Source organism: Arachis hypogaea, chromosome 16 (genome assembly GCF_003086295.3).
Source record: "Arachis hypogaea cultivar Tifrunner chromosome 16, arahy.Tifrunner.gnm2.J5K5, whole genome shotgun sequence".
Lineage (NCBI taxonomy): Eukaryota > Viridiplantae > Streptophyta > Magnoliopsida > Fabales > Fabaceae > Arachis > Arachis hypogaea.
This window is the reverse complement of record NC_092051.1, coordinates 102,817,973-102,830,345: the sequence shown is the minus strand read 5'-3', so window position 1 is coordinate 102,830,345 and position 12,373 is coordinate 102,817,973. Positions and strand designations below refer to the sequence as shown.

The 12,373-nt window shown below is 38.4% G+C and overlaps 1 pseudogene; it reads left to right on the top strand.

Annotated features, from left to right (window-relative positions):
• Nucleotides 1-766: 766 nt before the first annotated feature.
• On the top strand, nt 767-868 carry LOC112761226 (small nucleolar RNA R71; annotated as a pseudogene).
• The last annotated feature ends 11,505 nt before the right edge of the window (nt 869-12,373 follow it).

Below are 12,373 nucleotides of genomic sequence, written 5' to 3'. Positions count from 1 at the left end.
AAGATGATCAAAATCCAAATTTAAGCTTGCTATAAAATGCTACATAAACCCTAGGAGAGCTCTCTACTCTACACTACTCCTACTCCTAATACTATGAAAAACTTGTAAAAACTAAAACTAAAATATGCTAAAGCCTAATGCCTTCATATGTGTTGATACCCCCTTCATATAGCATCCAAATTCAGCTCAAAGCCTTCAAAATTTGGGCCAAAAGCCCCTAAAATACGCGCAACACGTGTTTCATTAATGCAACCACGTGCAGGGACCTGTGCGAACGCACAGACGTGTGCGTCCGCACACTCGGCTAAAAGTTGACCTTCAGATGTGTACTTTTCCTTGTTTTCTTCATGTTTTCTCCCTTGTACATGCTTTCTTCTATTTTTAGCCATCCATTCTCACCTCTAAGGCCTGAAATCACTCACAAACCATATCACGGCATCGAATGACATAAAAGTGGAATTAAATTGCTCATTTCAAGCACAAAATTGCATGTTTTCACATTTAGGATCAAATTAGGGATAAAACACAAAAGTATGCTATTTTCTTGCTTAAGTGTGAGTTCATGTGCTAGAATCCATCCAATTTGAGTCAAAATATACCATCAAATATGGACTCATCAGTTAGCAACCAACTCAATAAGATCAATAGTTTCCTCTGGTGTCTTCTTCATGTGCAAAGAAGCACCTGCAGAATGATCTAAGCGCATCTTAGACATCTCACATAAACCTTCATAAAAGATATCTAGTTGAGTCCATTTAGAGAACATGTCCGAAAGGCATTGCCTGGTCAGTAGCTTGAATCTCTCCCAAGCTTCATAAAGGGTCTCACCATCTTTCTGTCTGAAAGTTTGAACCTCCACCCTTAGCTTAGTAAGCTTTTGAGGTGGGAAAAATTTAGTCAGAAATCTAGTGACAACCTTGTCCCAAGTATCCAGACTCTCCTTGGGTTGAGAATCTAACAACAGCTTTGCTCTATTTGTCGCAGCAAATAGGAAGAGCATGAGTTTGTATACCTCATGATTCACTCCATTAGTCTTCACAGTGTCACAAATCTATAGAAAAATCAGAAATAAACTGATTTGGGTCTTTCTGAGGAAGTCCATCATACTGACAATTTTGTTACACAAGAGTAACTAGCTGTGGCTTTAGTTCAAAGTTGTTTGCAGTTATAGGAGGCACCACAATACTTTTGCCATAAAGATCTCCATTAGGAGCAATGTAAGAGCCAAGCACTCTTCTGGGTTGTTCATTCCCATTCGGATTTGCCATATTGGCATTAGCAGCATTATTATGATCCATAGTGGACTCTGCAGCCTTGTAAAGTCTTGCTTGTTGCAAACGCCGCCTTAAAGTCCTTTCAGGTTCAGGATCAAAGTCTAAAAGAGGTTCCTTGTCCCTATTCCTACTCATAAACAGACAAAAGACAAGAAAAGATGGGATTCTCTACATTAGAGTGTAGAAAATTCCCAGTGAGGTAACCTGTGTAAAGAATTAAAATAAAAATACTAAATAAAATAAACACTGAAATTTGAAAATTCCTATTAAAAAGGACAAAAAAATTCGAAATTATTAAACCAAATAATTAAGAAAAATTAAAATAAAAATAACTAGGGGACACCAAACTTAATTTCAGAAATTAAGGAAAAATAAAGCAAGAAAAATTCGAAATTTTAAGGTGCAAAATTAAATAAATTTAAAGCTAAAACGCCTAATCTAAGCAATCAAACAACTAATAGTTGTCAATCACAGTCAATCCCCAGCAATGGCGCCAAAAACTTGGCGTAGAATTTAAAGTCCACAAACTAACCGGCAAGTGCACCGGGTCGTACCAAGTAATACCTCAGGTGAGTGAGGGTCGATCCCACGAGGATTGATGGATTAAGCAACAATGGTTAAGTGATTTACTCAGTCAGACAAACAGAAAAGGGTGTTTGAAGGTTCAAAAGCATTAACAGTAAATTCAGAATATCAGAAAGCAAGCCGTAAACAAGTTGTGAATAATATATGGAGAAACAGTTAAGGCTTTAGAGATATCTACTTTCCGGATTAACTTTTCTTACTAACTATTTTAATCTTGCAAGATTTAATTCATGGCAAACTATGTGTGACCAAACCCTAATTCCTTAGACCTTTTTAGTTTCCTCTAAAATTCATCAACCGCCAATTCCTTGGTCACTTAATTCCAATTAGAGGGTGAAGTTCAGTTCTAGTTTATATGTCACCAAAATCCTAATTACCCAAATATAAGAGGATTATATGTCACGTATCCCGTTAAGTCCAGATAATTATTAGAAATTTAGGAGAAATTGTTTTCAAGTTGTTGTTCAAGTAAAGAGCTTTTCCAAGTTATACAAGAACTCAATTAGAACCAAGGCCATACTTCCGTTCCACCCAAATTCATAAAATAAAGAACGAAAACAATTCTTGAATTATAAATCAGTACATGAATTAAAATAGAAAAATAATAGTATCAATCCATACAATAGACAGAGCTCCTAACTTTAACAGTGGAGGTTTAGTTGCTCATGGTTCAGAGAGAAAACAAGGATTCTCAAAAACTGTAAATTGCGGAATGAGGTAGTAGAGAAGAGAAGAGCCCGAATGGCTGATTTTTTCCCTTTTATATCTAATCTTAATTAATGTAAATTATATTTCCGAAACTAAATAATATCTTTTCCTATTTTTAAATAAAATAAAGTTTAATTAGAATTCAAATATAATCTCCGTGCATCTTCAATTGATGAATGGGGACCACTTGCTTCGTAGGAATGCACGCCTAACTTGGAATGGAGCTACGCCTTACTTGAGGGATTGACGTTGGGGATTTTTGCCAGTAAAGAATTTCATAAAAAATAGTCGCGTTGTAGATATAGTCTCTAAACTAACAGAAATCCCTTTCGTGCAAACGTTTTGGTTGTCACAAGTAACAAACCCCTTAAAAATTGATAACCGAAGTATTCAAACCTCGGGTCGTCTTCTCAAGAAACTGCAGGGAAGTATGTTCTTATTATTGGTTATGGAGATTGTAGAATTGGGAGTTTTAAGAATGAGGGACAAATATGACAGTTGATTTAAATAGCAATTAAAATAAATAAACAAATACTGTAAAGCAAACTTTTGGCAAGGTATAAGAAATTGGAAGTCCAGGCTTAGTTATTCTTATCAACAACAATGAAAGTCGAATCTTAATTCCACTTAGTCAACCTTTACTAAAGCAAAGGAAAGGCAAGGGACTAATTAGCTTGATCTTCGAATCCTATTTATTTCCTAAGAAAAGGTTGGGATTATTGAAGTTCAATTCAATTAGCAAAGATAACAGTTATCAATTATGTTGAGATAAGATAACTCCTGAGTTACTGCTTTCTTAACCAAAACCAAAAGAAGAAAAAGTAAAATTGCTGGAATAAAAATGCCTTCAGATGTAAAGCAACAATAGCATAAATTAAAGAAACCAATCATGAATTGAAATACCTCAAATAACATTAATAAGTGAAATTGTAATCTAACATGAAGAGTTCATAAACTAAATTGGAAGAATAAATAAAAATAAAAAACCTGGGATTGAGAGTTACTCCTAAAACTAAGAGAAGTCCTAAATCCTAATCCTAAAAGAGAGAGAGGAGAGAACTGATGCACATAAACTAGTTATGCTACGATTTAGGAAATTGCACGATCGGCAAGTGCACCGGTTATCGTCGTCAAGTAAAAACTCACAATAGAGTGAGGTCGAATCCCACAAGGATTGGTTGAGTGAGCAATTCGGATTAGAAGTGTGTTCTAGTTGAGCGGAATCAAGATTTGAGATGAGAATTGCGGAATGTAAAATTGGCGGGAAAAGTAAATGACAAGAAAATTAAATGGCGGAATCTTAAATTGCATGAATTAAAGAGCAGAATGTAAATTGCTGAAATTAAAAGGGAATGGGGGTGATTGCAAGAATGGAGTTGCAGAATGTAAAGAGAAAGTGGAAATCAGAAATGGGGAATTCATTGGGTTTAGGAGATATTGAAATCTCCGAATCAAAACATGTATATCTCTTCCTCAACCAATGCATTCATTGAATTTTGCTTGGCAATCGTATATGATTGGATCCCAATCCCTTGGCTCACCAATTCTCTCTAAAAACAAACAAATTCCCAATCCCTTGGTTTAAATGTTCATAAGAAGAGATGATGCTCGATCACTGATTATACCACACAGTTTCATGAACCACAATTTGGTAGGATTACATGTCACAATATCCATCCAAACCCCAATCCAATTCACTGTGAGAAAGCTTCTCTAGCATGAATCCTCCATTCCTTTCCCAAGGCTCCGAAGGATTCCAAGTATGGGTAGTTTCTTTCCCAAGACAACTACTCAATGGAATTAGATCGAGAAGCTTTCTAACAAAATTCAAGAGAAAAGATTGAAGAAGAAGATAAACTATTATTGATTCATTGAATTACAATAGAGCTCCCTAACCCAATGAAAGGGGGTTTAGTGAATCATAGCTCTGAATTCAATTACAAAGAAAGGGAAAACTAGCTAAAAGTGAAAGTAAAAGTTCCCTCTAACTTAACTTCTATCCTATTTATACACTTTCTATGTTGAGCTTCAGTTGTGCTTCTTGGGCTTTGAGGCCTCTCCTTGCTTTCCTTTTGCCTTGGGTTTATGATCCATAATCTTGATGAGGTTGTTGATCCAAATCCTGTAACATTTATTGAGCCAACTTAGTGATAATCAAATAATGACACATGACTCAATAAATTGAGATTTCAAACTCATCAATCCTTCAGGCCCAATCCCATAAACCATGATATTCAATTGGGTTTCATACCAAAGTAAGTTTAAGTTAATCTTTGTGCTCAAAGACTAACTTAAATCACAATATTTTTGGCCCAGAAACCTTTTCCAAGAGTGGCGTTTAAGTTGTAGTTTAAGCTTAAACTGCAGCTTAAACGCCAGACACTTCCAGTGAGGCCTTTTGTAGAAGCACGTTTAAGGTTCAGTTTAAGGTTAAACTGAAGCTTAAACGTGGAAATGGAAGAAGGTAGCCCTGGAGAGTCATGTAGTCGAACACGTTTAAGCTTCAGTTTAAGGTTAAACTGAAGCTTAAACGTGGAGATAGGAAGGGCAGCCCTGGAGGTCGAACACGTTTAACCTCCAGTTTGAGGTCAAACTGGAGGTTAAACGTGGAAAAGGGTGGAGGCATACTGGAGGTCGAACACGTTTAACCTCCAGTTTGAGGTCAAACTGGAGGTTAAACGTGGAAGCTTAGAATGGTAGCCCTGGAGGTGTCGAACACGTTTAACCTCCAGTTTGAGGTCAAACTGGAGGTTAAACGTGGAAATGGAGAGAGCAACCCTGGAGTAGAAAAGCTGTCGAACACGTTTAAGCTCCAGTTTGAGGTCAAACTGGAGCTTAAACGTGGAATGGCTCCCTGGTACTCTTCCTGGTTCTGGCGTTTAACCTCCAGTTTGAGGTCAAACTGGAGGTTAAACGTGGAACTCCTCCCTGGGTGGCATACTCATTCTGGCGTTTAACCTCCAGTTTGAGGTCAAACTGGAGGTTAAACGTGGAATGCTCCTTAAGTGAGGCTTTTCATTCTGGCGTTTAACCTCCAGTTTGAGGTCAAACTGGAGGTTAAACTTCAATCCCAGCATTTCTTATCCTTCATGATTTTTGGCGTTTAAGCTCCAGTTTAGGCTTAAACTGGAACTTAAACTCCACATGTGATATTCAAGCTTCCTTTATTGATTTTGTTGCTTCCTTGCTTAGCCTCTTCTTCCCTGAAATCATCCAAACAATTGCATCAAAGTCTTGCAAAATTTCATGAGAAATCTTCCATTCATAGCATTTAAGTATTATAACTAAAACTCATGGAATATGCATCAAAATCATGTTGTTTGGATGGTTCATTGCTTTGTTCTTCATTTAACCATTTTTGGTTACTTTAAGCTCAAGAAAATGCATAAAACAACTAAAACTAACAGAAAAATGCTAGTGAAACTAGCCTATGATGCCTTGGCATCACAACACCAAACTTAATACTTGCTTGTCCCTAAGCAAGTCCTGAGTTATTTGAGAAGAAAGTATGAAACAGAAAGCAATTACATTGGCTATATTAGCAAGCATTTGAAGTTCATCAGAAGGGTTTTATGCAGAAAGTTGCAGCATCACTTTTTCATACTTATCAGGTAGGATTATCACTTTTTCATTGCATCCATCAAACATTGCTATGGCCTCTTGTTATTCTTATGTCTTTGGCACTTTTCTCTTCTTTGTTTTCTTTTCTTTTTCTTAGAGCTCCTTTGCTCCTTGTTTGCTTAGTGTCATGTGTTGCACAAGCCTTTGGCATTTTCCTTTTCTTATCAGTGCACTACACATATCCACTTTAGGCATTTTAGTTCACATTTCTTCTTGAGACATTGGTGCCCAGCACCTCTTTGTGTGACTAAATGTTTTGTATTTAGGTTGCTCTTGATAATGGACTTTTGGTTGATAATCCCGGGTTAGTTAACCCAAGTTACCAAGTGTTGAAACACTCCTCAGAACCTATTCATCCAAGCATATCCTTAATACATAAACACCACAGGCATTTGTCTCAGAAGTTCAAACCATTGGTACCTAGCTTATTTTCTTAATTTTTTTGCTTTTTGGTTGCCTTTTTCCGTGGCTTTTTCTTTTTCTTTTTCTTTCTTTTTCATGGCCAAAGACATTTATTCATCAAGATCCATAGACAATTTTCACTTTCTAAAAAAAAATGATAATTCTACACTCTAATTCCAGTGATCTGACTAAACAATCAAGCATGCATACCACCACTTAATTCTACTTGATTTGTTACTAATTTAGCCAAGTTACTTTTGTTCAAACTTTTTCTTTTATTTTTGGAAACAGAACAAGCATGGCACGCACATGTTTAAGAAGGTGAAGTCATATCCAAACATCCAGGCATTCACTTTATTCAAAGCAATTAACAAACACACATAAAAAAAAAACTACACATTCCAGAAAGATTCAACATTTACAGTTTAAACCAGAACACGCATGCTTTTGTTTGCCCTTTTTAAAGAATTATCAAGGAACAATACCACCTTATGAAATTCCTTGTTTTCTCTTTGTTGTCAGGAAACAATTTGATTTCTCCTTCTTCTTCCTAAATGTTGCTTCATGCTTTAAGGTTCTTGTTTCCTTTCCTGCAAAGAGTAATGAAGTTGCTTGCTTCTCAAGCACTTGAGTGGTTAGCTCAACTATGTGTGGGTAAGTAACGGATTCTTAGGTTGGTGTGTGAACACCAAACTTAATCTCCTACTTACTTCTCTGTTCTTTTGAATCCTTGAGTTATCTTGGAATGATGTTGCTACTAAGGGTTTTAAGCATTTCTGTGACTGCTTAGAATAGTTGTTCCTTTCATATAATTCGAAGGTTGTTGTGTTCAGTTGATCTTTATGGTGGAACACCAAACTTAGAGTCACACATTCCCCTTTGAATTATTGATCCATGAATTCATTGTTTGGTGTGAAACACCAAACTTAATTCTTTGCAATGCACAGAAACTACTTCACCCTTTTTATTAAAACAAATAAAAGAAATAGCAACAAGGTATTACCTCAGGTTGGGTTGCCTCCCAACAAGCGCTTCTTTAACGTCATTAGCTTGACGGTCAGCTTCCTCATTTGAGGTGATATTTAACTTTGTCCTTCTCCTCCACATCTCCCAAGTAATGTTTGAGTCTTTGACCGTTAACAATGAAGGTTCGTTGTGACTTTTCTTCCATGATTTCTACTTGTCCATAATTGGAGACCTTGGTGACAAGGAATGGTCCAGACCACCTTGATTTTAGCTTCCCTGGAAATAGCTTCAGCCTAGAATTGTAGAGCAATACTTTTTGCCCTTCTTCAAATTTCCTTGGGGCTATGTTGCTGTCATGCTTCTTCTTTGCTCTTTCTTTGTAAATTTTGGCATTCTCATAAGCTTCCGCTCTGAATTCTTCCAACTCTTGAATTTGCAACATCCTTCTTTCTCCAGCGGCTTTGTTGTCCAAGTTCAGAAGTTTCAAGGCCCAGTATGCCTTGTGCTCCAACTCCAGTGGCAGATGGCAAGCTTTTCCATATACTAGTTGGTAAGGAGACATTCCAATTGGTGTTTTGAAAGCTGTCCTGTATGCCCAAAGAGCATCATCTAGCTTAAGCGACCAGTCCTTCCTTGAAGTTCCCACAGTTTTTTCCAGGATTCTTTTGAGTTCTCTGTTAGATATTTCGGCTTGCCCACTTGTCTGTGGATGGTATGGTGTGGCTACCCTGTGTTTGACTCCATATTTTAGGAGCAATGCCTCTAATGGTTTGTTGCAGAAGTGGCTCCCTCCATCACTGATGATTGCTCTTGGAACCCCAAAACAGCAAAAAATGTGTTTTCTGAGGAAGTTCATGACTACCTTATTATCATTGGTTGGAGTTGCTATTGCTTCAACCCATTTAGAGACATAGTCTACTGCCACAAGAATGTAATTATTTGAGTATGAGGAGGGAAATGGTCCCATGAAATCTATCCCCCATACATCAAACAATTCAAGTTCCAGAATGAATTGTTGTGGCATTTCATTTCTTCTTGGCAGGTTCCCAGCTTTCTGGCATTCATGGCAGTGCTTCACTAATTCTTTTGCATCTTTGAAGATAGTGGGCCAATAAAAACCACACTGCAACACCTTAGCTGCTGTTCTTTCTCCTGCAAAGTGCCCTCCATAAGTGGAGCCATGGCAGTCCCATAAAACTTCCCTTCCTTCTTCCTCGGATATGCATCTTCTGAGTATGCCATCGGAACATTTTTTGAACAAGTATGGTTCGTCCCAGATGAAGTATTTGGCATCATTTACCAATTTCTTCCTTTGATGTTTGTTAAATTCCAAAGGTAAACTCCCAGTGGCCTTGAAGTTTGCTATGTCTGCAAACCAGGGTGCTTTGTGAATTACCATGAGTTGTTCATCAGGGAAGCACTCATTTACATGTGTGCTTTGTGTGCTTCCTTCTTCACATGGTATCCTTGATAAATGATCTGCCACCTTGTTCTCTACACCCTTCTTGTCTTTGATTTCAATGTCAAATTCCTGCAACAAAAGAACCCATCTAATAAGTCTCGGTTTAGATTCTTGTTTAGCAAGTAAATATTTTAAAGCTGAATGATCAGTGAAGACAATGACTTTAGATCCAATGAGATAAGATCTAAATTTTTCAAATGCAAAGACTATTGCCAAGAGTTCTTTTTCAGTGGTTGTGTAATTCCTTTGGTTAGCATTCAAGACTTTACTGGCATAATAAATCACATGTACCAAATTGTCTTTCCTTTGTCCTAACACTGCCCCAATAGCAAGGTCTGATGCATCACACATCAGTTCAAAAGGTAAGTTCCAATCAGGTGGGGCAATGATAGGTGCAGAGGAAAGTTTTTGCTTCAAAAGTTCATAGGCTAGCATGCAATTTTTATCAAATACAAAGGGTGTATCAGAGACAAGCAAGTTACTCAAAGGTTTGGCTATTTTAGAAAAGTCTCTAATAAACCTTCTGTAAAAACCAGCGTGTCCCAAAAAGCTCCTAACCGCCTTGACATTACTTGGTGGAGGTAGTTTTTCAATGATTTCCACCTTAGCTCTGTCCACCTCCATGCCTCTATTAGAGATTTTGTGGCCAAGGACTATTCCTTCTGTGACCATGAAATGACACTTTTCCCAGTTTAATACTAGGTTAGTCTCTTGGCACCTCTTAAGCACCAAGGCAAGGTGGTGTAGGCAGCTGGGAAAAGAATCCCCAAACACAGAAAAATCGTCCATGAAGACCTCAATAAATTTTTCAATCATGTCCGAAAAGATGGACAGCATGCATCTTTGGAAAGTGGCAGGTGCATTGCACAATCCAAAGGGCATGCGTCTATAAGCAAAAACTCCATATGGACAAACAAATGATGTTTTCTCTTGATCACTAGGATCAACTACTATTTGGTTGTAGCCTGAATATCCATCCAAGAAGCAATAGTAAGCATGTCCGGCAAGCCTTTCAAGCATCTGATCCATGAATGGGAGTGGGAAATGATCTTTTCTGGTGGCTTCATTGAGCTTCCTGTAGTCTATGCACATCCTCCACCCAGTAACGGTTCTTGTGGGTATGAGTTCGTTCTTCTCATTTGGCACCACAGTTATGCCACCTTTCTTGGGAACTACATGGATGGGACTAACCCATGGGCTATCAGAAATGGGGTAGATTACCCCTGCCTGCCATAACTTCCTGACTTCCTTTTGTACCACTTCTTTCATGACGGGATTCAATCTTCTCTGAGCTTGAATGGAGGGTCTAGCATCCTCTTCTAACAAGATTTTATGCATGCATATGGATGAACTTATCCCCTTCAAATCAGCTAGGGTCCATCCAATGGCATCTTGATGAGTTTGCAGCACCTTGATCAATTCTTCTTCCTGTTCTTGGCTCAAGGCCGAGCTAATGATAACAGGGTGACTCTCATCACCACCCAAGTATGCATACTTGAGATTAGGGGGCAATGCTTTGAGCTCAGGTTTTGGTGCTTCCTTTTCTTCTTTCACTTTCTCTGGCATGCTTAGCATGGTTGTGTCAGCACCCTTGATATCACTAACTTCAATATCCTTGGTGAACTCCTCCTCTGCCACTTCCTTTATTGTTTCCTCGAAAGTTTCTTGTACTGCAATGTCCACTACATCAACCCTCATGCATTCCCTTAGTGATTCTGATGGATAGCTCATTGCCTTGAATACATTAAACACCAATTTCTCATCATGTAGTCTAAGAGTGAGTTCACCCTTTTGTACATCTATGATGGCTCCAGCAGTAGCTAGGAAGGGTCTTCCCAGAATTATTGAAGCTTTGGCTTCTTCCTCCATATCTAACACCACAAAATCAGCAGGAAATATAAATTCTCCCACTTTCACCAACAAATCCTCAACTATCCCATGAGGGAATTTAAAAGTTCGATCTGCCAATTGGAGGGCCATTCTTGTTGGTTTGGCTTCCTCAATCTTCATTCTTCTCATCATTGTTAGCGACATCAAATTGATGCTGGCCCCTAAGTCACACAAGGCCTTCTCCACCATGACTTCTCCTATGATGCAGGGGATTTGAAAACTGCCTGGGTCCTTCAATTTCTGAGGCAATTTGTGCTGAATGATGGCACTGCATTCTTCAGTTAACAACACAGTTTCCTCATTTCTCCAGCTTCTCTTCTTGGTCATTAATTCTTTTAAGAATTTTGCATAGAGTGGCATTTGCTCTATTGCCTCAGCAAAGGGAATGTTGATTTGAAGCTTCTTGAAAATCTCCAAGAACCTGGAGAATTGGCCATCCTTTTCACTTTTCATCAAACGTTGAGGATAAGGTGCTTTTGGTGTGTAAGGCTTCAGGACCTCTTTTTCTTTTTCTTTTGTTGCAAACGGTGTAAAAGATTGTCCTTGTTCTTTGTCTTTCACATTTTCCTTTGCTTCATCCTCTGTGGTTTCTCTTGAGATCTCCTTTAGATTCTTTCCACTTCTGAGGGTTATGGCCTTACATTCTTCCCTTGCTATAGCCTTGGCAGCATGAGAACCGCTTGTCCCAGGGGCTTGCTTAGTCAAATACAAAATTTGATTTTCTAGCTTCTGGATGGCAGCTCCTTGGTTTTGCAAGTTAGAATTTACTTCTTCCTTAAAAGCTTTCAATTCAATTATGTCTTGGCTCATGGTTGCAAGCATTCCTTCTATCCGGTTTAATTGATCTTGAAATTGTTGGTTCGGATTAGGTTGGGTATGTTGATTATTTTGGCCATGATATGATGGTTGGGGGTAAGTGTTTTGTGTGGCTTGGTATGATCTTTGGTTGGAGTTTTGGTATGTGGAATTGTTATGTTGATTGTGGTTGTAAGGTTTGTGGTTTTGTGGTTGGGTTTGTTGGTTTCCCCACCCAAAGTTTGGGTGGTTTCTCCAGCCTGGGTTGTAAGTGTTGGAATGTGGATCATATGATTGCCTTTGTTGGTTTCCCACATAGTTAGCCTCATCCCAATCACCTCCTTCAATGCCTACTTCCTCTTGATCTTGTGTGTGTATTGCAGCCACTTGCTTTGTTTCTATTTGCCTGGTAAGCTCTGCTAGTTGCTTGGCAAATACCTTGTTTTGGGCTAGAATTGTATCAACATGGTTCAGCTCCATGACTCCCTTAGTGTTGTGCCTTTCTGATGCATAGTAGTACTCATTCTCAGCCACTGTCTCGATCACTTCAATGGCTTCTTCCACAGTCTTTTTCCTGTTCAATGAACCTCCTGATGAATGGTCTACAGCCTTCCTTGATTCATAAGAGAGCCCATCATAGAAGATGTGCAGTTGCACCCAATCATGGAAC